Source organism: Ranitomeya imitator, chromosome 1 (genome assembly GCF_032444005.1).
Source record: "Ranitomeya imitator isolate aRanImi1 chromosome 1, aRanImi1.pri, whole genome shotgun sequence".
In the NCBI taxonomy this organism is placed as follows: Eukaryota; Metazoa; Chordata; class Amphibia; order Anura; family Dendrobatidae; genus Ranitomeya; species Ranitomeya imitator.
The window spans coordinates 93,357,097-93,381,335 of NC_091282.1; the positions used below are offsets into that span (position 1 = coordinate 93,357,097).

Here is a 24,239-nt window from a genome sequence, read left to right on the forward strand (position 1 = left end):
CTCTCTGCACTGGTCTCACCACAGAGCTGGGTGTGATTTCAAGTGCCTGGAATAGAAGAACAGAGATTACTTATACCCTTCCATCTCAGGACAGACAGTACAGCAGAGCTGTGCTTTGTCTAATTACAAACCTGTCTGCAACCCTCCTCTCACAGTGCAGTCAGCCCAGCTGTATCTTCGCCCACCACACTGATTGCCCTGAAATGAAAGCTCAAAAGGTGTTACGTAATCTGTTCTCAAAATGTTGTAATCACACGCAGATCTGCAGTAAGACCAGTGAGGAGCAGACTGGCTGTCAGTACATGTCTCACAATGAGAAATCTGCTAATCTCTGGTTTTTTGGGGGGCGTGTTCTTTTTCTCCTGTATGATGCCTCCTTGTTAGGATTGGTCAACATTATACAAGTGAAAAAGTACAGAGGAATTTATGGTAATGCCTCATTGGATTTATCAATTATGACCTAAATTTAGCAAGCTAATATCACAACCACAAAGGAGAAATTAAATAATTAATCTATTTCATGAAGTGACCAGTTTAACAAGCTCCAGCTGGTAAAAAAGGACCTATTTAAAGTTCATTGAACAGATTGTGCAACATTTTACTCGAGCATTTTTTTAATTTGCTCCAAATTCAAACAAAAACAGTGCACCAGCGAGAACAGAAGGACGACAAAAAAAAAATGTACTTAATAAATCTTGGTGGGGGTCCCAGCAGCTAGACACAGATAAAGGCTACTAACTGGGAAAAAATGGAACTCCCCACATTACAGTACATTCATTTAGATTTAATCCATCATTAAAATGGTTCACCCAAAACTCGTGTTTTCCATGCATCTTCAATACCAGCGGATAAGCCCTTAGGTCATGTACATTCAGAAGTTACAGTTGAATCTCCATTTGTGAGCTGGTGGTCTTCAAGCTTTACTGTTAAGAAGTAATCTTCTTCAAGACATCGGCTGATAAACTCGTCTAACATTAGCCATATCGTATGCCCAGACCTGGTCCAGCCCCGTGCCTTCACTACATGTTGGGGACCATCCAATTAATGGAAATCGACAAACGATCACCCTGGCGTTATCAGGAAGTTCATCAGCCAACTTCTTCTTCAGGGTGTCCACCTCCACGAAAGAAAAGTCAGTCAGATAACCGTAAATGTGAATTACATTACTAGCACTGCAAACCCATTGCATTAGATTTAAAGGGAATCTGTCACCAGATCCGTCTAAGAGCAGCATGATGTAGGGACAAAGACTCTGATTCCGGCGATGTGTCACTAAATGGGCTGCCTGTTGTATTTTTTTTTTTGCATAAAATCACCGTTTGGCAGCTTTCTGTGTGTACTGTGTATAGGCAGAAAGCTGGCAATCAGTGGAGTGGGCGGGTTTTACAGACTAGAGGACTACATGGCTATTAGTCTTTTAGTGAGAATCTCCTGCTAACCTCTGGTGTAAGGACTAGTACCAATAGTGACTCACCAAGTCGTTGCCCTAGTGTTCCAATCAGGCTGTGTAAAATGAAAACTCTAGTGCCATCTTGCCTTTGTTATTACTATATTACAGAGGCATGTTTATAGCCTAATAAGCCAGCTGCTAGTCATCACCCGCGTAATTGCATTTACAAATTTAGGTGAAGTATTAATTTTGTGTTTGTAAATTACCCGTTTTATGGACTAAAGGAGCAATTACATGATTTTGAACAGGACATAAAGTTAACGAAGTGCAGAAATGAACTTCACATTCAGGATTTTCTGTACAAATCTGAATGGCAAACGCAGAACTAATGACAAAAAATAATAATCTGCTCATAACCCAGTTCTGTGCCGGTGATGGCGGTAATGAGGACATTATTATTAGAAGCCTTTATAGGTCATGTTTGCTCGCCCTCTCTGCAACTCCCCAATGGAGGAGAATAATTAAGGAGCATCTGCACGTAAAATGACAAAATAAAAACTCAACCTGGAAATGGAAGGTCCTCAATTTTCCAGTTATACAGCTCTGGCAAATATTAAGAGACCCCCACATCAAAACCCTGTCATGGGCAGCCCAATCTCCAGACCTGAACCCCATTGAAAACCTCCGGAATGTAATCAAGAGGATGATGGATAGTCACAAGCCATCAAACAAAGAAGAACTGCTTCCATTTTTGCGCCAGAAACAGCGTGAAAGACTGGTGGAAAGCATGCCAAGACGCATCAAAGCTGTGATTAAAAATCATGGTTATTCCACGAAATATTGATTTCTGAACTCTTCCCGAGTTAAAACATTAGTATTGTTGTTTCTAAATCATTATGAACTTGTTTTCTTTGCATTGAGGTCTGAAGGCACTGTTTTGTTTTGTTTTTTAATTTTGAACATTTTTCTTTGTCAGAAAAAAAAAATACAAAATTTATTGCTTGGAAATTCTGAGACATGTTGTCAGAAGTTTATAGACTAAAAAAACAATTTACATTTTACTGAAAAATATACTTATAAAGAGAAAAATCAGGCAAACTGAACTTTTTGCAGTGGTCTCTTAATTTTTGCCAGAGCTGTATGAATGTGTTTCATGTTAAGCTCCCATATTGGCAAGCAATACGGCTGACTGAGTTATCACAATGGAAAATTTGACTTCTATTCAGAAAAACATTCTCCGTTCTCTGGGAAAGTAGATTAATGACAACTAGAGATGAGCGGACTGATTCGCAGAGGATTGAATTCAAGTCGAATTTCTTGAAATCCGCGGTTCCAAGCAAGTTAAAAAAAATCCGTCATTCACAAGGTTGTGTTAAAAGTATAAAAAAAAAAAAAGGATCCCCAGTGCCATTCCACACGCTGCTGAAGAATCAGCAGGCTAATTGTGATGCGGAGTCTCTACTCACAGACAAACCTTGAGACAGGGTAGCAGGAGGTCCGAGGTCAGATACCAGTAGGGCTCGTAGTACAGAGGACTAAAGGTACCGTCACACTAAGCGACGCTGCAGCGATACCGACAACGATGTCAATCGCTGCAGCGTCGCTGTTTGGTCGCTGGAGAGCTGTCACACAGACAGCTCTCCAGCGACCAACGATGCCTAAGTCCCCAGGTAACCAGGGTAAACATCGGGTTACTAAGCGCAGGGCCGCGCTTAGTAACCCGATGTTTACCCTGGTTACCGTTGTAAATGTAAAAAAACAAACACTACATACTTACATTCCCGGTGTCTGATCATGTCCCTCGCCTTCAGCTTCCCGCACTGACTGAGCGCCGACCGTAAAGTACAGCGGTGACGTCACCGCTGTGCTTTGCTTTACGGCCGGCGCTCACCAGTCAGTGCGGGAAGCTGACGGCGAGGGACATGACCAGACACCGGGAATGTAAGTATGTAGTGTTTGTTTTTTTACATTTACAACGGTAACCAGGGTAAACATCGGGTTACTAAGCGCGGCCCTGCGCTTAGTAAGCCGATATTTACCCTGGTTACCAGTGAAGACATCGCTGGATCGGTGTCACACACGCCGATTCAGCGATGTCAGCGGGAGATCCAGCGACAAAATAAAGTGCTGGACTTTTCCCAGCGACCAACGATCTCCCAGCAGGGGCCTGATCGTTGGTCGCTGTCTCACATAACGATTTTGTTAACGATATCGTTGCTACGTCACAAAAAGCAACGATATCGTTAACGATATCGTTCAGTGTGACGGTACCTTTACACAGATTATGTGCTCACCAAAAGAATAATACCATTAAAAATTAACTTTTATTAGAGAGCGACCAACAAAACATATATAACGCCTACCAGGCAACAAAACGTAAGGTGACCAGGATTCTTACGTTAGGAAACCAGCGGCGCCTGCGCAGATGTTGGCACAGCCATTCCAACAGCGGCACCCACATGTTCTCAGCCTCAGCTTCCACTTCTGGGCAGCACAACTCTCCTGCCGGGTACAGACTCCGGTGTAACATATTTGATGTGTGCGATAATATCTGCACATATCTCATTACAGCTTTTATATAGCCTATTATTTTTATTTATATACATGGCCACATTCATTTCAATTCAAGAGGAAGTACAGAATACAAGGCTTCCTTAGAGAATTCAATTCTATGGACTAAAAGATACCCAGTTTCATCTGTGGTTACAGTACATATTCAGGACCATTACTACAGTTTAATATGAAAACCATTAATCATAAAGTTATACTTCCGCTTATACAAGGTAACACTCACATCTGATGTAAAAAGACAAAAAAATGTTTTCTGGTTATGATGTTTACATAGATGCCATACAAAAACCGTCACAGAAAAGGAGTCTATATGTGAGCAGCACAAGCCATTTTATAGGCCTGTGCTTAAACAAAAGGCCATTTCTAGACTGACCAAAGGTAGAGAAAAAGGTATTTTTGATATAGAAAATAGATGTTCTCAAATGAAACAACCATACGTTAAAACGATCATTTAGCCCCTGTGGGGCCACCGACTTCATCCTAAAAATCCACTAAGTTTCTTTCTGCAGAATCAACCTGTTCCAGTCTCCCTGTCCACCATTTTGTCTAATCACCTCCAAAATGCAGAAAGAAAGGACATCCCTATTTCCCTGATGAACATCCCACACATGGCGGGCCATGCGAGTATCCCTCATTTCTAACGTCACCCAGATATTCGCTAATCCTCTTAGTTCTCTCTCGGTCTTTCCTATATTATTTTTTGGATATGAACAGGTAGCCATATACACCACTCCTATGGTCTTACAGTTAGCAAAATCTCTAGTAAATAGTTTTTGCCATTAGAGGCACTTATGAAGCTCTTACATGGTGTCATCCATTTACAAAATGAGCAATTTCCACATCTAAATGCACCTCAGATTTTTCTATCAACATTTTTGAATAATACAGATTAGTAATATAAAGGCGTAGTCAGGGGTCAAAAGCCAGAAGGGTACATCAAGACAAGGGGTCAGATACCTGAAGTCAGAGAACGCCAAGAGCAGGAGGGATAATCCACAAGAATAGTCACGACAAGTACTAAGTCCGGCAACAAAATAAGAGCTAAGAGACATAGGGCAAAGCAAACACACCTAACTTAAGTAAAGCTACAACTGACACTGACTACTAACAGCTAGCCAGAAAAATACCTTGCAGGTGATTAAGGATGGGAGGTATCTGGGGTAACGTCCGCAGACTTGACCAGATTGAGCAGCAGGGCTGTCCATCACATTGCTGAGAACCCAGCACGCCCCAGGAACAGATTGGATGGCTGGACTGTCACTCAAAAAACTGACAGTCCAGCACACTCCAGATCCCATAGGGCAGGTGATCTGTCACTCAGAGTATCCCTCGGCAATAGTTAAAGTTGAAACCGTGACAGTAGCCTCACTTCCAGGGGGACCACCAGACCCCCATTCTTCCCAGGAAGCCTAGCATGAAAGGCCGTGACCAGTTGATCAGCCCTCAGATCGGGCTTGAACCCAGGATGTCTACTCTTGTCCGCATCGCTTCCAATATGTGAGGTACTGGAGGGAATTACAGACACTGGGAATCGACGCTACTGTTTTGGGTTAGCTTCGGACCCGTTAATCGAAGCTGGTGGCAGCATACCTTGTTCTGTGCTTTTGGGAGTCGTAGCGACGGCGGCGTTGAAAATTATTGTTCCTGCCTGAGTGGGAGTAGTTATATCGCCTCGCTGCAGCGTGCCCAATAGCCAGTACATAGCAGGCAGCCTTTCTGGTGACTAATTACCTTAGGTGCAGTACCTAGTCTGACCTGAGGGTGAGGGGGGTGCCAGAGAGCTGCAAGTTTTCAAGCGAAACTGTAAAGCGGGATATACATAAATCCCAGCAGTTTGTGGTATATTGTAGAGCAGTGGGATAACTAAAATAAGCCCCTGCTGGAAATCGATAGGTCAACAGCCTTGTGTGTATTTTCATCACAGTGTAGCAGTGGAGGGATAACCAAGATAAGCCCCCTGCACATGTGATAGCCGTCTGTTGACCTAAAATAACCCGATCCGTGACGTAGGGGTGACAGTCACGGTGTGAATCGTGACAGAGACCAATAGGGGAGCTTGGTAGCTTTGGAAAAGCACCTGTAAAGTAAGTTTATGAGCCACTGGTACCCATTCTATATAGTATGGAGGCTTGAATTTTGGGAAAAATGGTTCTAAAAAAAATGTATGGGACGTCAATCTTCTTTCACAGAGAATGGAGGATGTTTAAAAACAAAAAAACAATCAAGGGTGTAAAAAACCCTTTAAAAGTATCACTCCAGTGATTTTTTTTGTTGTTTTTTTTCGGCGCTGGAGTGTTGTTTCTGATGTAGAGTCCCTGCCCTAGATCTTCTACTCACCCTCTTGATCATTTTTCGGCACGACTCCGGCAGTCAGAAGTTATATCAACAAACTCTCAGTCTGTCTATGAGAGCCAGAACAAGGCTTTCATAGACTTGTATTGAGTTGTGACTTCCAGCTTGCTCCATGAAACAATGGAGTGCAAACCAGCAGGTGACGAACTGCCGGAGATCAGGGCGAGTGGCGGTGATAAAAAGGTGGAGACGGGGCAGGTAAATATAAGAGTATGGTCAGGGACCTCAGATTAGAAGCACCACTCTAGCAGTAACATTTAAAAAAAAAAAGCTGGAGTGGTGCTATAAGAGTCTACTATTTCACAGTCAGAGCAGGACTTCCTAGATCCAGGCCTGCTTATTTTAGACATCTCGACAACAGAAGACAGCCGAAAGACTTCTATTGGAAGGCAAACCACCGATACTCACAACGCCCGGTGCCAGGAACACAGTCACATTATTGTACTTTGACAGATCGGCCTACAAAATGCACAATAAATTAACTGTGATTATATGGTCATGATGAACCTTGGCAAGCCACGTAAAACACATGGCAAGTAAATTTACTTACTGCCCAAAAGTCCTGCTGAAGGAAAATTGCCTGTTCCCGAGAAATCCCTCTCCGATATGCCACAAGTTTTGCCCAATTTAACAAGATGGGATTTAACTCCTAGCCGGTACTGTGAAATCCAATAGACGCGGTGGCGAAAACCTAAGAAAAAAAACACACGGTCTAATTGTCTTCAAAAGCAAATGCAATGTAGATGATTTGGTGAAATATGTCAGACCAATCTGATATTGAGGACCTATGACCTTGGGAAACATGAATCAAGACTTAAGTGTCCACTGAATACAGGATGCCCACAATGACATCTATAAGAAGAAACAGGCCACCGGGCTGTTTTACCACCCACGCACCTCAGGATTGGCTTCAAAAAACAGTTTTTGAACCAATAAAGTCTTTCCTTAAAGGGACTGTCTGAAACAAACACTGAATTTCATACTATAGGTCTGTCTATTTAATGTAATAATCTAACCAATTTTCTAATGTAATTCCATTAAAAATTCCCTCTTTACTCTACCTTCCTAACTTTTTTTTTTCTCCTTACTTCCGATGATGATTTTTTGAGTCTCCCAGCATGCACTGGGCATTGTCAAATGGCTCGTCATCAGGGGGCTGCTTTAACTCCCATGTCTTCCTTTTCCTCCCTGAAACAAAGGGTCATCGGGCGGGGAGCAGCACTGCAGTCACTTCCCACAGCTTCAGTCACCACCATTCCTTGATGACGTCCGATTTCAATACATAGTTTTGAACCACCCCTTTAATTATTTCTTCTGTTTTAGATTTACTTCTAGTTTTGGCTTGAAGTCTACCTACACGTTAATATTTTTTTATAGGTTGTAGGCACTGAAATGTCTTGTGGATCGGTGGGTTTTCGAGTCCCGAGAGAACATAGTTAAAACTGTACACAACTCTAAATGCTCTCTTGCAGGAACTGAGTGCTTGTGCCTGATGTGCAGCAAGCTTCTAAACAGCCTTTTCAGCAATCCGAGGGGGGACTCAGGACCCAGACACACATCAATCTGCAGGAGGGTTCAGCACGTACAACATATAACAGGGTGGGCCATTTATATGGATACACCTGGGTGGGCCATTTATAAAGTTGGATCCAAAATGGCTGACTTCAAAATGGCCGCCATGGTCACCACCCATCTTGAAAAGTTTTCCCCCTCCCATATACTAATGTGCCACAAACAGGAAGTTGATATCACCAACCATTCCCATTTTATTTAGGTGTACATTGCCCACCCAGGTGTATCCATATAAATGGCCCACCCTGTATAATAAGAAGAATGTTAAAACGAGTTTTACATGTTTATTCCCATAAAGAGGTTTTCCGCTAGTAATTTAACTCCCTTTCATATATCCTAACTCTTCCTAATAATGAGTTTTCTAAACAGTAGGGTTGAGCGAAACGGATCGTTCATTTTCAAAAGTCGCCGACTTTTAGCAAAGTCGGGTTTCATGGGGTCGGCCATGCGGTACGCGACTTTCGCACCAAAGTCGCGTTTTGTATGACGCGCTTGGCGCCCTTTTTTCAGCCAATGAAGGAGCGTGGGCAGAGTGATGACATAGGTCTTAGGGGCGTGGACGCCTATCGTCATCTTGTCGCTTGTGCGCTGTAGTGATTTGAAATGTGTAACACCAGCTTTTCTGTTCAGGGACGGAGGAGAGAGGGAGAGAGAGAGAGAAAAAAAAAAATAAAAAAAAAATATCCCATTGACTTTGCATTGGGTTTCGTGTTTCGGTCGATCCCCGACTTTTCGCCATAATCGGCCGATTTCACTCGACTCTAGAGATAGTCGAGTTTCGCGAAACCTGACTCGACCCTAAAAAAGTAAAAGTCGCTCAACCCTACTAAACAGTATGCATTATCTGGAATAATTTTTACGTCTGGTTATTTAGAGCTGAAGTATTAGACTGGCACGCAACATTCAATAGAACTTCACTATCTAGATTTTACGGGATAAGTGATTGTAATGTCATGAAAAATGACCAGTTTTAGAGGGAATTTGTCACCCCCACGGAATGTATATAACCTATTAATATGGGCATACAAGCGATAGAAATGTTAAACTAGTCCTACCTAAATGCCTCATATTTGCGGTCTAGTTGTTGAGAAATCTTATTTTATTCCTGTATGCTAATGATTTCTTTCAGGCTCTGGTAGGAAGTGGAGAGAGCACCTTATTGTTGTGCACCTCGAAGGTCATAGAAGGGAGGAAAAGGTACGGATTGTGGAGGGAGTGTAGGGCACAGTCCACAACTGCACATCAATGAAGAAAGGAGGCAGAGATTTCTTAGAGGCAACGTACGTCTGCAAGAAATCATCAGCATACAGAAATAAAATAAGACTTCTCAACAAGGCCACAAATATGGAGGAATAAAAGTAGGACTATTGAAACCATATAGTGCTAGTCTCCTGAGGAAGACCACGCGAAACGCGCGTTGGGGCTGCTGGTGTGGTATTTCACATTTCAGGGGTAATATGGGTAAGTGCGTAATATGCTTTTTTGCTTGATACATTTGCTTTGAATGTACATATGGTCTAACACAGAGTAGCTCTACATTTCAAAGCTCACTCAGTATGCATTGATTATTGTTGCGTAGAAATTGGTTATGAATCCTATCAATGATCAGTATTCAGCATTTACGTTTGAAATCTATTAACACAGAATCACTAGCACTCTATAGTAATTGAGTTATGTAGACGCCTCCCACATCTATATTAATATGTGGAGTACATGCCACTAACACCCGATTCCCCGTTGTAATCACTATTGACTTTGTTCTCGATTGTTGATGGATTGATGTGTATGCCTTCTTGTTATTATGATTTAATAAAATAACTTCTGACACTTATTGGTGGACTATTGACTCCATGTTTTCAGTAATAAATACAGGTAGGACTAGTTTAACATTTTTATCGCCTATATGCCCATAGTAATAGGTTATATAGGTCCCAGGAGGGAGTGACTGAGGGAGAGGGATTCCCTTTAACAACTTGAGGAAAAGGTACTGAAATGAAGTTTAGATTTTCAAAATGTAAAAAAAAATCCTTGGAGTATCACCAAAACCGGTTTTTACGTACCGGTAATAGGATTTTACGGAGCCACGATAGCACCCCTACGAGAGAGAGGGGATCCGCCCACCTTCCGGACAGGAACCTACAGAATTTAAAGGGGCGGTCCCCCTCATCACTCCAGTTTGTGTTTCAGAGTATAAGGGACACCGCCATTGAGTTAGTACATAAACATATATACTTAAACATTACTAAATACCATCACCTTCTAAAGAGTGATTTTTAACAAGCACACTTTCCCCAAAGGGTGCAGAAACCAGTGAATAACTACGGGGGGAATGTGCGGGTGCTGTCGTGGCTCCGTAAAATCCTATTACCGGTACGTAAAAACCGGTTTTCCTATCGCCACGACAGCACCCCTACGAGAGATTTTCAAAGATCAATCACCTGGGAGGGACTACAGCACTAAGTACTGTACGGCCAAAAACTAAATTGGCCTCTGAAGATAAATCAAGACGATAGTGTCTATAAAAGGTGGAAGGAGAAGACCACGTTGCCACCTTACATATTACGTCTATGGAGACGTCCGCTCTTTCCGCCCAGGATGAGGCCATGGCTCGAGTGGAGTGGGCCCTGATGCCATCTGGTGGTGTCTGGCCTTTAGCAGTATAAGCAAGGTATATGGCATCTCTTATCCATCTGGCGATAGACGCTTTAGTTACACTCGCCCCTTTCCTTGGATTCTGAAAGGAAACAAACAGAGCCCTACTCTGCCTCCATGGTTCTGTCTTGTGTAGATATTCTAATAGAGTTCTTCTGACATCTAACATGTGATATTTCTGCTCGTCAGCTGAATTCGGATTGTCACAGAAAGACGGTAAAATTATTTCCTGACTTCTATGAAATTTGGAAGCTACTTTTGGTAAGTATGCTGGATCAGGTTTTAATACTACCCTGTCCTGAAAGACCATTAAATAAGGAGGATCTATCGACAAAGCTTGTAAGTCACTCACTCTCCTAGCAGAGGTCAGGGCTACTAGGAAGGCTGTTTTTAAGGTTAAATTTTTTATGGAGACAGAATCTAATGGCTCAAAGGGGGGTTCTGTTAAGGCGTCTAAAACCAAATTTAAATCCCATGGTGGTAATCTAGGAATATACACTGGTTTACTACGTTCAGTGGCCCTGATAAATCGGGAAACCCATCTATTTCCCGTCACATCACTGTTATATAACGCTCCCAAAGCTGATACTTGGACTCTAAGGGTATTTACCGCCTAGCCCAATTCTCGGCCTTTCTGTAAAAACTCCAGAATAGCCGGAATTGGGACCTTGCCAGAAAAGGGATTTTGGTAGAAGGCAAGGAATCTTTTCCAAGTTTTAGCATAAATTTTAGTGGTAACTTCTTTCCGGCTATTTAAAAGGGTAGATATGAGAGCCTCTGAAAACCCTCTTCTCCTCAATAACTCCCTCTCAAATTCCACGCCGTCAGATGCAGGGATTCCACATTGGGGTGACTGAACGGACCCTGGGAAAGAAGCTCCGGGCTGGACGGCAGTACCCAGGGGTCGGACACAGACATTGCCCTGAGTAACGAGAACCATGCCCTCCTGGGCCAAAAGGGGGCAATCAGGATCACTCTCGCCCTCTCCTCCCTGATCTTCCTGAGGCCTATCGGGATCAGACACATTGGGGGGGAACGCGTAAGCCAGAGGGAAATCCCAGTGTATTTGAAGGGAGTCTATTATGCAGGGCTTGTCCGCCACCCGAAGAGAAGCGAACTTCCTGGTCTGCCTGTTCTCTCTCGTTGCGAATAGATCGATAACTGGCAATCCCCACAGGTCTACTATCTGTCTGAACACCCGTCGATCTAGAACCCATTCTCCCTGACGTAGAGAATGACGGCTGAGGTAATCTGCCTCTGTGTTGAGCTCTCCCCGAATGTGGACAGCTGATAGAGAGCGAAAGTGGGCTTCGGCTATTTCGAGTGTGTCTGTGGCGGTGTTCATTAGGGATCTTGACCTTGTACCCCCTTGATGGTTGAGATACGCCACTACTGTTGTGTTGTCTGTCTGGACTCTTACATGTGAATCCTGCAGAGATGGAAGCAACCTGAGTAAGGCCTTCTTTACTGCCGTGAGCTCCTTTTTTCCAGTTTGAGGACTCTTGAGCCTCTAAGAGAGACCATTGCCCTTGAGTCCAGACATCTCCTATGTGAGCTCCCCAACCTATTGGACTGGCATCGGTTGTGACCGTGTTGTCTGGTACTACACTCCAGCGTACTCCTTTTCCTAAATGTCTTCTGTTTAACCACCATCTCAGACTGTGTAGAGTGGCGGTGGACAGCCTGAGTCTTCCGCCTAATTGCCCTTGAAGACTCCTCTCTGTATCCAAGACTTGGACCAGCAACACTTGAGTGTGGAATTGAGCCCACTGGACAGCTGGTATGCAGGACGTTAGGGATCCCAGAAGGGACATAGCGTCTCTTAAAGTCAGATCTGGCTTCTCTGTTACCGTACTGACTTTGTGCACAATCCTCTGCTTTTTCTCTTCCGGAAGGAAACATTGTTGCACTTCCGAATCCAGCAGAATACCTAGCAAAGTCTGAGTTGTTGATGGTTCGAGTCTTGACTTTTTCATATTGACTATCCAACCCAAGTTCTGTAAGGAAGATATTACATGATTTAGGCGAGTACTACACTGGCAAAAGGAATTCCCCACTACCAGGAAGTCATCCAAGTAGGGTATAATTAACGTATCCTGTTCCCTGACATAGGCCATTACTTCCGCCATGACTTTAGTAAACACCCTCGGTGCCATAGATAGACCAAAGGGCATTGCAGCAAACTGAAAGTGTCTGACCTGGTCATTTAAGCGCACTGCCATTCTGAGGAATTGTTGATGATCCTGGTGAATGGGCAGATGGTAATACGCATCTTTTAAATCCAGGACTGTCATATAACATCTGGGAAAAAGAAGTTTAGTTGCCGTTTTAATAGATTCCATCTTAAAGGCATGATATTCTAGATGTTTGTTCAATCTCCGTAAGTTTATGATGGTTCGAAAGGATCCATCTGGCTTGGAGATTAAAAATAAAGGGGAATAGAACCCTTTCCCCTGCTGATGTTTTGGAACCTCCACTATGACTTTCTTCCGTCTTAACATTTGGACCTCTTTTTCAAGGGCCTTTTGTTGGTCTAAGGAATCAGGGGCAGTCAAGATATAAAATTCAGCAGGTCTTTCCCGGAACTCTAATTTTAACCCTGAATTAATTATACCCAGAACCCAATTGCTCGAAGTTATTTTGGCCCACTGAGCATAGAAGTATTTTAATCTGCCCCCTACTGGAAGATCATTATTAACGATAATTCCTTCTTCTTCTTGAGGAAGATGATGAAGCATTAAAGTCCGAACCTTTCTTTTTCAGGTCTGATGGTTCCCAGTCTCGGTTGTGGTAGGGTCTTCTGTATTGGAAGCGTCTCCTGAAGGTATTCCTAAAGGTAGGATTGAAAGCTTTAGGAAAACCTTTCTTCCTATCCTCAGCTAGGATATCATCCAATACCGGGCCAAACAGGTACTCACCCCTACACGGTATTGTACACAGTTTAGCTTTCGCCTGGGCATCCCCTTTCCAGGTCTTAAGCAATAGGGCTCGGCGAGCAGCGTTTGAGAGACCTGCTGATCTTGCCGCCAATTTTAAAGAATCCACTGATGCGTCCGCTAAATACGCCACCCCTTCACGTATTTGCGAAAGGGAGTTCAGCATCTTGTCTCTGGGCACCTTGGACTTCAGCTGTTCTTCCAATTGGGATTTCCACACCATGACGGATCTAGCCGCACACGTGCTAGAGATAGCAGGTTTGAACGCCCCGGCAGTTGATTCCCATACTTTTCTCAAAAACATGTCCGCCTTCCTATCTGACGGATCTTTCAGAAGGCCCACGTCCTCCAGCGGCAAAGTACCGGCTTTAGACGTAGAAGCCACCGCTGCATCCACTTTCGGGACTTTCATCCACTCCCTGATCATTGTCTTCAAAGGGATACCTTCTTTTGGCTGATGACGGAAGGAAACCTTTATCCTGTTTATCCCATTCTCTCTTTATAAGAGTCTTAACCGTATCCACCACCGGGAATGCCTTACGACTCCTCTGGCACAAGCCCGCAAACATTATGTCCTGTGCGGACCTTGGTTCCTTGCTCTCTGCAACACCCATGGTAGCTCGGACTCCTTTAACTAACATGTCCATGTTGTCCACCGAGAAACAAGGCCTTCCCTCTTCATCTGAGGAGGATGGAGATGAAGATCGGGAACATTCCCCTTCTTGCAGGGACAGACTAGATCCTGGCGATATGTCCCTGCCCGACCTTTCCTGGCGGCTGCCTCTAAGGGAATAGCTAATTTCCTCCCTGATGACCGCTCTAAGGTCTGATGACCGAAGGGGAGCTTCCTCTTCTAAGGTCTGAGAGATGCAAGCCTGACACAGCCTTTTGGTATAACTGTCAGGCATTGGAGTCATGCATAGAGCACATTGCTTGTGCTTAGATTTAGTGGTCTTTTTCCCCTAAAACAAAGCACAAATAACAGACCATATCAGCACCAGGTGTCTGATTTAACACTCACCATAAGGCTGATTCTGTGAATACCGGTTCTGGAGGAGTAGGATCCAAATGTGACGCTGGGGCGCTCGCACGCTGCTGCCCCCGTACCACGCTGCTGCTGCTTCTCCTTGAGCGGCCACTACCGCTCTTACTGCGCTGTTCCGTTCCCTCTCCATGAGGGTGCTCGGCGTCCCCTACTGAGGACATGGTTGCGCGCCTCCTACCATAGGCGTCGCTCTTTTACAGCGCTGCAGCGCTCCTCCCCCGGCTTACCCCGGAAGCGTACCAACTACTTCCGGGTTCACCAGCGCCGGTGTGGACGCTGCACACCGCGCTCCACCGCGGACCAGGACGGCACTGCCCGACTCCTGGGACGCACTCCTCATGGCCAGACGAGGGGGGGTCTGCACGCAGGACACCCCCGACGCTGCTTCCGAGCCCCCGATTCCGCCATTCCTAAAAGATACCGCGCGGAGGCATGGAGGCCCGGGTAAGACTGCTGCTGCAGGCTCCCGCCGTCCGGACAGGAACCCAAACTGGAGTGATGAGGGGGACCGCCCCTTTAAATTCTGTAGGTTCCTGTCCGGAAGGTGGGCGGATCCCCTCTCTCTCGTAGGGGTGCTGTCGTGGCGATAGGAAAAACTGACAAAATATCAAATGTTTTACCACTAATTGCTGCGAGGAAATGCAATGTATAGCAAATTGGATGGATAGAGTCAAAGCAATAGTTGATATAGAAGAAAATTCTGATACAATTACTCCTTCATGCACCAAAATCAATGGCCCTTAGTGACCCATCAACAGAACATGTTGGTGAACATCTGGCCAATATAACGTCCACCAGACAGAACACTAAAGCCCGTTTTTTCCCGTCTCCCATAACAGCACACATGAGAGAGAGGGGATCCGCCCAGTCAGGACAGGAAACCTACTGAAATAAAAGGGTGGTACCTCTCCCTCGCTTCAGTTGGGTTTCCTGTCCTGAGGGAAACCCTTGTACTGAATGTACGGCGGTACGTTGATGGAAGATTCCACTCACCCACTCCTGTCCCGGCTCTGGAAGAACAGGCAGAATGCCTGTAGGCCGGCCTTCAGGGTGTGGAAGCGCCGTTCGCAGGTCCTGGGGCCTTAGCGCACGTGCGGGCGTTTGGCAGCGCAGTCCGGAGTCCTGTGGCTCTTCTGCGGCTGCCACACCGCTCTCTTCCCCCTCTGCTGCCGCCGGCTCTGGTTTCCGGGTGCGCGGCGGTGATGCGCGTGGGGCATGCTGGGAGTAGGCGCGGCCTCGTGACGTCGCCGCTGCGCGCCGGATCCAAGATGGTGGCGCCCATGAACAAGCGCTGCGGCGTCTCAGGAATCCCCTGGCGGTCTCCGGTGGGCGCAGAGGCGGGGGAGGGGCAGTAATTGGTACCGGAGGAGGCGGTGAGCAGAGTGGATCACCCTTTAAAAGGGTGTGAATCCACAAGAAAAGTGCTCACATATACAGAGCTCCACTATGGAAGACTGTATGGGGCAACACTCAAACTCTTCACCACAGCAGCAGCAGCAGCAGGAAAACTTATCAGGAGTTATGTCTGCTCACCAGCATGCTAGGAGAAGAAGCGGCAGCCGTCCGGATCGGAAATCACAGGACTCCTCAGCTTCTAGGAGAGACGTTATCCGTACTCCAGATCAGCCTCAAAAGCCGGTACCCTTGAGTGTCAGCGGGTGGTGAGTGATCTTCGTGAATGTCACATGGTGTTAATGGGCTACATATCTCTGCTTGTTTATCAGACGCCGAGGAAGGCTAGTGCCAAGTCCAAGAATAAAGAATGTGCCCTCTGCAAAGCCCCGCTAGCAGTCCAATGGCAGAAAAGCCTCTGTGCGGACTGCATTCAAAAAACTATTCAAGATGAAACCCCTGACTTTGCCGCTAGCCTCAGGGCCATGATTAGAGCAGAGGTTAAAGGGTCTTTAAAATCAGCCCTTAAAAAGAGAAGTGGCAAGGCCTTAGAGATTGTTCCAGATTCTGATACCCCTCAATCTGATGAGGAATATCAAGAAAGACCTCTGTCTCCTTGTTCATCCTCTTCTGTACTCTTGGGCTCCTCTTCGGATAGTGATGTTGGGGGCCAACCATGCTTCCTAACTGAAAACACAGATAAACTAGTTAAGTCTGTTAGGGCTACAATGGGCCTTAAGGACGAGAAGGAGTCCAGATCTGTAGAGGACGTTATGTTCGGTGGTTTGGAGGAGAAGAGGAAGCGTACCTTCCCTGTAAATAATAGAATTAAAACCCTTATAGAAAAAGAGTGGAAGAAGCCTGAAAAGTCGGGTAGTCTTCCCTCAGTTTCCAAGAGACGTTATCCTTTTGATGATAAGGATTCAGAAATATGGGACAAAGCCCCCAAAATTGATGGTGCAGTGGCCAGATCTTCTAAGAGGTCTTCCCTTCCCTTGGATGATTCAGGCGTCCTTAGAGACCCTCTGGATAAAAAGGCCGATGCTTTTTTAAAACATGCCTGGGAGGCAGCCGCAGGGGGTTTAAAGCCGGCAATAGCTGGTACATGTGTTGCCCGCTCCCTTATAGTCTGGCTGCAACAATTAGAAGATCAATTAAAATCTAGAGTTCCGAGAGATGAAATTCTAGCCAATATGGCAATGGCACAAGGAGCAGCGGCCTTTATAGCGGATTCCTCAGCCGACTCTGTTAGACTTGCAGCTAGGGCAGCGGGATTGTCTAACGCGGCAAGACGTGCCTTGTGGTTGAAGGGGTGCCCAGGGGACTTACCCTCAAAAAATAGACTCTGTTCCATTCCGTGCGACGGCAAATTCCTCTTCAGTCAGAAACTGGAGGACATTTTAGAGAAAGCTGGCGACAAGAAAAAAGGTTTCCCCCGTTTTCCAGTGGATATTAGACGGCCTTATTTTCGGAGAGGAAAATTTAATAGAGGTCGCCCTCCAGGGGATAGAAGAAACTGGGATTATAGAGATAGAAAAGGATCGGGGTATATGTTTAAGGGTCCCTCCACATCCACAAAAAAGCCCCCCCCAATGACGCCATGCTAGAAGTAGGGGGAAGGCTTTCTTTCTATCGTCACGCCTGGTTGAATATTTCCCCCAGTCATTGGGCGTTGAATGTTGTCAGCAACGGACTAAAAATAAAGTTTATCCATCCACCTCGACAGACTTTTGTGTTAACACCTTGCAGGAAGCTTCCAGAAGAACAACTAGCTCTGGAAACAGAGGTATTGAGGCTAGTTCTAAAAAAGGTCCTAGTAGAAGTTCCAAAAGTAGAGGAAGGAGAAGGGTTTTATTCCCCTCTCTTCTTGATACGAAAACCAGATGGCTCACTAAGGACTATTGTCAACCTAAAAAAACTGAATCGGTCAATACAAAATTACTCCTTCAAGATGGAGTCGGTAAGCTCAGCAATAAAAATGCTGTTTCCAGACTGCTTCATGGCAGCTATAGACTTAAAGGACGCGTACTACCATGTCCCAATTCATCAAGACTATCAAAAATTTCTGAGGGTAGCGCTGTTCGTCCAAGGTCAGCTCAAACACTACCAGTATGCTGCCCTTCCATTTGGTCTATCAATAGCGCCAAGGATATTTACAAAGTTAATGTCAGAGGTCATGTCCTTCCTCCGTTCCCGGGACATAGTCATCGTCCCGTACCTAGACGACTTCCTAATAATAGGCAGAACAGTGGATCACTGTCTTGCGCAGATAGAAGAAGTGACTACGACCCTAGCAGTATTAGGTTGGGAAGTAAATGTCGCCAAGTCAAGATTAACACCGGTGAAGGTTCAATCCTTCCTGGGGTTGGTTCTGGACTCCACGCGTCAACTCTGTCTCCTGCCGGAGAACAAAATATCAAAAATACAAAGTCTTGTGGAATTGGCGATACATCACCCTGTAATGACACTGAGAAAGGCAATGTCCCTGCTAGGGTCACTAACATCCTGTATTCCTGCTGTAAAATGGGCACAACTTCACCTGAGGCAATTACAGTGGGAGGTCCTGTCAACACAGAGGTTGTTAGAAGGGCATTTAGAGGGAAAAATTCACCTCTCAATACGCGTCAGAGATTCCCTAGTCTGGTGGTCAGTAAGGGATCACTTGAGCTCAGGGGTTCAGTGGCTGACTCCAATAGAGGATGTGATCACAACAGACGCAAGTGGTATAGGATGGGGTGCACATCTGAGGTCCCTTTCCGTTCAGGGGTCCTGGTCCCATACAGAAAAACTTCAAACATCCAATATAAGAGAGTTATGGGCAGTAAAACATTTCCTCCCAATTCTTCAGGGTCGTCATACCAGAGTAATGTCAGACAATTACGCGGTAGTAGCATATATCAACCATCAGGGGGGGAACGAGATCCTTTTCACTCATGAAAGCAACATCTCACCTACTGTCCATCACAGCTCTACACATAAAGGGGGTCGAAAACACGAAGGCGGACTACTTAAGTCGAAAAAAGCTAAGACAGGGAGAATGGTCACTGAATCCCAGGGTATTCCGACAAATAGTACAGGCCTGGGGAGAACCAGTAATAGACTTGTTTGCCACGCTTCAAAACAGGAAGGTGAAGAGGTTCTGTTCGCTAGACCAGAGGGGGAACCCGGTTGCAGTAGATGCCCTCCGCATTCCATGGAAGTTCAGCCTCGCTTACGTGTTTCCCTCAATAGCGTTAATACCGGTTGTAGTGAGGAAGATCAGGTCGGAGCAGGAAAGAGTGATTCGGATTGCTCCATTCTGGCCGAAAAGGCCATGGTTTTCCCTCTTAAGACAAATGTCGGTAACCGATCCATGGATCCTACCAGAGGTCCCGGACCTGCTTACCCAGGGTCCAGTATGCCACTCTCAAGTGAAGGGCTTCCATCTGGCAGCCTGGAATTTGAGAGGGCATTACTGAGCTGACAGGGATTCTCGCCAGGGTTAGTCTCCACCCTGTTGAAAAGCAGGAAGCCGGTTACATCAAGAATTTATGGTAGGACATGGAAGAGATTTCTAGAGTTTTTAGGACAACCTTTGACAGACGAGGCTCCTGTGGGTGCTATTTTAGAGTTTCTGCAAGCAGGCTTACAGCTAGGACTGGCTACCAATACACTTAAGGTTCAAGTGTCAGCATTAGGAGCTTTATATCATTGCAATTTAGCCTCCAATAAATGGGTTGCTCGGTTCATTAGATCATGTAGTAGGTCTAGACCTGTAGTAATTCAAAAAATTCCTCCCTGGGATTTAAATCTCGTTTTAGATGCTCTAACTAAGAAACCTTTTGAGCCCTTGCAAGAATTCTCAATAAAATTTCTTATTTTAAAAACAGGGCTATTGGTAGCCTTGACGTCCGCACGTAGAGTGAGTGACTTACAAGCCCTGTCTGTTTGTCCTCCATACACTCAGATATATGACGACAGGGTGGTTCTAAGACCAGACCCGGCTTACCTACCTAAGGTAGTCCTTAAATTTCATAGGAGTCAGGAAATTGTATTACCCTCTTTTTGTGCTAATCCAAAAAATCCAGGTGAGGAGAGGTTTCACACTCTTGATGTAAGAAGGTCTATGTTGCAGTACATATCCTTGACTAGTCAGTGGAGGAAGGATCAGTCTCTGTTTGTAGCCTTCCAGGGTAGCAGGAAAGGTCATGGGGTGTCCAAAGGTACTATTGCCAGATGGATTAGGGAGGCCATTAGCTTATCCTATACTGCATGTGGCGTTCCGATCCCTGATGGCATCAAGGCTCACTCCACCAGGGCCGTGGCTACTTCCTGGGCAGAAAAAGCAGAGGTATCGCTTGATCAGATATGTAAGGCTGCTACCTGGTCGTCACCATCTACCTTCTTTAAACACTACCGACTAGATCTATCCTCCTCTACTGACCTTACCTTTGGGAGAAGGGTGCTGCAAGCGGTGGTCCCTCCCTAAGGTGTTCCTTTCTCCAAAAATCTCTCATGTGTGCTGTCATGGGAGACGGGAAAACACCAAGGTTACTTACTGGTAGCCGGTTTTTCCGGAGCCCATGACAGCACCTGTATATTCCCTCCCTTTTTTCACCCTTCGGTGTGCAATTTTATTTGGGTGTTTTTGTTATTATTATAATGTGGTGGTGGATTACCATGTGTACTAACCAAGGAGGCCTCTCATGCTCTGAAAACCAACTGAAGCGAGGGAGAGATACCGCCCTTTTATTTCAGTAGGTTTCCTGTCCTGACTGGGCGGATCCCCTCTCTCTCATGTGTGCTGTCATGGGCTCCGGAAAAACCGGCTACCAGTAAGTAACCTTGGTGTTTTGGTTCCTCCTTCGGTGAGAGACAAACGTCAAGAGTAAGTTTTCTATCAATGCCTGCACACGTGGCCCATTGGAAGGAAACCACTGCTTGTTGTCTTCTTGAGATGTCCACATAGAAGACAGACAGTAAAAACTACCAACAAGATTCTTACCATTCTGGTCACTGAGAATACTAAGAAAAGGATTATGAATCAGGATCATATATTATCTATTTACCTGCAGCTAGAAAAGTTATGTTGTATAGTTACATCTACTTTACCAGTCTTCCATCTCCTGATCCAAGGTCAACCAGTCTTCCTTTCCGCCCTTGTAATAGTTTTACCACATTAGCAGTTTGATTCTTGCTAGAAGGCAAGTATGGAACCTGTATAAGATAAATAAGAGGGATTGAGCTTCAATACCAAATACAGCCCATGGACAAAAAAAGGAACCATGCAACTGCGCACTAATTTCAATTAATCCCTTGAATACCGGAATAATTTATTGATTTTTCCTCTTTGTATTCTAGTGGTCATAACTTTAATATTTTCAACTGTATGAAGCTTTCTTATAATTACGAGGCGCTAATCACTATGAAAATCTCATTCTGTTGTACAATACAATGAAAAGGTTTTCCCACGAAGAAAAGTACATTTTTAATTTATAGATCTTTGAATAGTAATTACTTCCACAATTGGATGTGTTAAGAAATGTTCCTGTGCTGAGATAATCTTATAAATGTGCCCCTGCTGTGTGCTGTGTAATGGCCGCGTCTGACCGTACAGGAACATGTTCTGATCATATCACAGCTCCTGGGCAGGGGAGGATGCAAAAGAAAAGATACAGACAGGACAGCATGGGATCACAAAATGATTCTGTGAGGTAAACCTTGTTTTGAACTTCATAGACATTTTCCTTTTTTTTTTCATTTTCATTTTATTCCCTCCACTTCTTCCAAGTGCTCTATTATCCCACTGCTCTGCCACCAATATGTCATGAATTACAGGGGGGGGGGAGATCTATTAGTTCATCCAACCGCTGCCATCGATATGTCATGAAACGGGGGTGTTTGGTTGCCCCAGTTCTTTCTTCAGAGATTTAATTTATATCCCACTTCCCAGTTCCGGTTTGGAACTTGCAGCTCTCTGGAGCCCCCCTTACCCTCAGGTCAGTCATGGAATTGCACCTAGAATAGTCGTCAGAAAGGCTGCCCGGTCGTGTACTGGCTATTGGGCATGCTGCAGTGAGGGTGAAATACCTATTCCCTGCCGCAGCCGGGCAATACTCTTATAAACCCCCTTTCCGCCACTGCCAGCTATACTCAACAAGCTCAGTACACTCTGCTGCCACCAGCTCCTATTCCTATGATTGATAGTGGGTCAGGAGCCAACCCAATCAGTAGCGTAATTTACTTCAGAGGACATTGGAGGTACGTTTTAGAGCAACGAAAACGAAGCTAGTGAATATTATAAAACTTTTACTCTAAAAAGAAATAGGCAGTGTTAACAAAAGGTATAAAAAAACGATATTACAAGATGAGACAATTATAGTATGTACAGAGCGATTACAAAATAAAAGGGATTAAAGATGAAAAAGCACTTACAGTCATTTCAGATCATGGCAAACCATGTGGTGGGGGGAGGAGTGACATCAAAATGCATCAGAGCAGCTTGCACAGCTGCTGTGAGCTCTTTTCCTGGGCAAAGACTCCTCCTCCTAACTCAGCTCCTAAATGTATATGCTTGGCTTGATGACCTCACTGAGTGGACTGCGCCCTGGAATGCCCTCCCCTTCTGAAAGTTGTGTCAAATCTTCTATTACTCATAGCTCTTGGGAAGAAGCTCGTGGAAGGACGATGAACATATTATATGACTTCTCACAAAATTAGCTTACATATAAGTCTAAGCATGGCTTGGCTATGTGACTCGGGTAAGCAGTAATGAGTTTCTCAGATTCTGCTGAGCTTAGAAAAAGCACTGTGCGATGGCCCACCCGATGCAGAGGCCAAAAATGTATTTGTCCTGCATCCAGGCCCAATCTGCGCGATTATATGCCTGTTTAAGAGAACAAAGGGAATGCCCCCCGACCATGCTTTTTGCACAAGGCCGTGTAGGCCTGCTCACAGCACAGTGGTTTCACATTACAGATGTATGCAGGGGGGAGGCAGGAGCTGGCAGTGAAAAGAAGAGCTACTTTGGGCTCTTTACACAGACTTAATAGGAGGAAGGGAAGCTTGTATATGCTGGTAAAGCAATGGAAAATTCTAGGAGGGTACTTGGATATGAACATATTCGTAATATCATTACAGGCCGTATGAGGGCTTGATTTTTTACGGGATTTTGTACTTTTGAATTACAACATTCATTTTACAGTGTGATGTACAGGAAAAGGGGAAAAAAGTTCCAAGTGAGTTGAAATTGCAAAAAAGGGAGCAATTTCACAATTGTTTTTTGGGCTTTTCATTTACCATGTTTACGGTAAAACGGACCTGGCAATATGATTTTCTAGGTCAGGACGATTCTTAACATGCATTTATTATTCAAGAAATTGAAAATTGCAACACAACAATTTTTTTTTTCCGAGACCCATAACGTTTTCACTTTTCAGGATATGGGGCTGTGTGAGGGTTATTTTTTTGCGCTATGAGCCGTCATATTTACTGATACCAATCGCCTCTTATTGCTATGTTACAGCATCCAAAAAATGTAATTCTGGAATTTCGAATTCTTTTGTCATTATTCCGTTTACTGATTTGATTATTTTATATTCGGATAGACCAGACTTTTATGAATGCAATGATACCAAATTTGTATGTTTCAATTTTTTTTTTAAATTCGTTTATTTATTAAACATAGAATAAAATTACAGCATACATATTTGTCCTTGTCATTAATCTGCGTGGTTACATTACAGGGATTGAAAGGACAGAACATACATATGTCAATCATTTCACATATAGAAATTCAGTCAGAACATAGGGTTCTTGAACTACAACCCAACTAAACCTCCAAAAAAAAAAAAACTACTACTAAGCCGCCACCTAACCAAAGTCAAATACATTATTTATCTTGTTCTTTTCCCATTGCGCAATATTTGCAGATCAAAGGACCAGGTAAACCACATTACTCCCAGTTAGTCAGGTCACAGAGTGAGATGAGAGGTGTTCCATCTATCCCAAATTTTGTTGAACTTATACGGGCAGCCCCTATTTTGATAAAGAGCGCGTTCATAGGGGACGACTGCATTCACCAGTTCAATCCAGGACCTAACGGAGGGGGGTGAGTTCCCCATCCACCGCATAGCTAGCAGCTTCCTTGCCAAGAAGAGTGTTTCTCGTAGAAAGATCCCCGTATAGTGTTCCCAGGCCTCCTCGTCTCATACTCCAAACAGGCAAATTAAGGGTTCAAGAGGAATCGGAATTGACAGTATTGAAGCTAATAATGACGTCACCTCCCTCCAGTAATGAGAGACTATGGGGCACTGCCATATCATGTGTATAAAATTAGCGTCAGGTGAGT

General features: G+C 44.7%; 1 protein-coding gene across 3 annotated transcripts in view; it reads right to left on the bottom strand.

The window, feature by feature from the left end:
* Window positions 1-769: 769 nt before the first annotated feature.
* LOC138662888 (uncharacterized) overlaps window positions 770-24,239 on the bottom strand; it is a 76,918-nt gene continuing 53,448 nt past the window's right edge. For 2 of the 3 annotated variants that reach the window (XM_069748899.1, XM_069748884.1), the window contains 3 exons: window positions 21,002-21,106; window positions 6,864-7,004; window positions 770-1,117 (listed from right to left, as the gene is read on the bottom strand). The gene's annotated coding sequence lies outside the window, so the exon portion shown is untranslated. Of the gene's footprint in view, window positions 1,118-6,721; window positions 6,773-6,863; window positions 7,005-21,001; window positions 21,107-24,239 lie in introns of all 3 variants that reach the window. The other variant, XM_069748892.1, reaches the window with a different exon arrangement.